Source organism: Procambarus clarkii, chromosome 27 (assembly GCF_040958095.1).
Source record: "Procambarus clarkii isolate CNS0578487 chromosome 27, FALCON_Pclarkii_2.0, whole genome shotgun sequence".
Classification (NCBI taxonomy): Eukaryota; Metazoa; Arthropoda; class Malacostraca; order Decapoda; family Cambaridae; genus Procambarus; species Procambarus clarkii.
Window position 1 is genome coordinate 45,789,360 of NC_091176.1, and position 2,014 is coordinate 45,791,373.

Below are 2,014 nucleotides of genomic sequence, written 5' to 3' on the forward strand. Positions count from 1 at the left end.
GATCGAATATATTTATGTCTGATGATCTAAGGCTGAGGAAATGGAGCTTGGCTAATGTCCAGATTAATTTTACTACGTTAGAAATAAGGTGATCTTAAATCTCAGGATGATTTAGTTGGAAAATAAAGAACTTGTACAAAATGAACTAAGCTGGGGGGACAAGAGTTGAAACTTGATAACTGAACTGGTTTTTATTTACTATGTCTGAAAATGTAGTTGGGTGTTTAAATCTCAGGGGGATTTGGACTGATAGTAATGAATTTACAGGAGTGAACTTGGACAGAGGACAAGAGCTAGAGTTTTATAATTGTTTACATAGTATTTACTATGTCTGAAATACAGAGGGTAAAAATTTCAGGGAAATTGATGGGTTATTTACAAATATACGAGAGAGAACTAAGTTGGGGACGAGAGCTGGAGCTCGATAACTGTTTTGATCTTATTTACGGTGTCTGAAATACAGAGGGTAAAAATTTCAGGGAAATTGATGGGTTATTTACAAATATACGAGAGAGAACTAAGGTGGGAGACGAGAGCTGGAGTTCGATAACTGTTTTGATCATATTTACGATGTCTGAAATACAGAGGGTAAAAATTTCAGGGGAATTGATGGGTTATTTACAAATATACGAGAGAGAACTAAGGTGGGGACGAGAGCTGGAGCTCAGTAACTGACTTGATCTTATTTACTAACTTTGAAGTATGTCTGCTTTAATTTTCGGGGAAAATTGATCTGTTACTAACGATCTTGTACAAATGAACTAAGCTGGGGGACAAGAGCTAGAGTTTGATAATTGTTTTGATTTACTAAACTACGTCTGAAATACAGAGGGTAGAAATTTCAAGGAATTTGATAGGATAATACCGAAGACACGAGAGGGAAGTAAGGCGGGGGATGAGAGCTGGAGCTCAGTAACTGACTTGATCTTATTTACTGCGTCTGAAATACAGAGGGTAAAAGTTTCAGGGAATTTGATTAGGCTGACGAAGATGTGCAAGGGAACTAAGGTGGAGGATAAGAGCTGGAGCTCGGTAACTAAATTACTGTATTGAACTACGTTTGAAATATGATTATTTTTAAATTTTAGAAGGATTGGACTGCTTAGTATTCATTATACGAGAGGGGACTAAGGCGGGGGATAGGAGCTGGAGCTCGATAACAAAATTATTGTATTTTAATACGTTTGAAATAGCTGTGTTTTAAATCCCGAAGAAAATGATTGGATACTAAAGAAGATGTATTAGTAAAACTAAGGTGGGAACGTGAGCTAGTCCCTGACTTTGTTTATATATGTAAAACTGAATAGTTTAATGAAAAGGAACTATGAATGAACAATATGAAGGAGAAGGACGGTCCAGATAATATTATGGAGAAGATAAGATAAGATTACCGAGGTGACCTGAAGGCTGCGTCTGGCTGACGGTCTAAAAGTAAACACAGGTGCGGCGACAGATTGCGAGGTAAGGGGGGAGGGAGATGAAGGGGGACGGCTGTGAAATGATTTAGATATACTAGTTTCTAAGTAAGAATCCCATGAGAACTTTTAACAAAAGTCGTATGACATTATCTCATGATAAGAACTTTAACAAACTTCTAAAGTCTCCGAAATTATTTTCATCATAAGAACTTTAACAAACTCGTATGACATTATTTTTCATTATAAGAACTTTAACAACTTCTAAAATCTGTGACTGACAAAATTTACCTGAAAACCCTGGCTCATAAACACGAATTTGAATTTCTCCCATAAGAACTTTAACAAACTTCTAAGTCTCGGAAATTATTTTCATCATAAGAACTTTAACAACTTCTAAACTCTGTGACACAAAATTTACCTGAAAACCCCCTCACTCTCACGCGGGATATTGGACCTCAAAACAAAAGTTACCTGTGAGTCGTACGACTCACAGGTGATCTCTGGCCTGAAAAAAAAAGTTACCTGTGAGTCGTACTCCCTACTACTACAAGAACAAGAAGTTACGCCTGAAGATCTGGGATTGAAAACTTTACCGG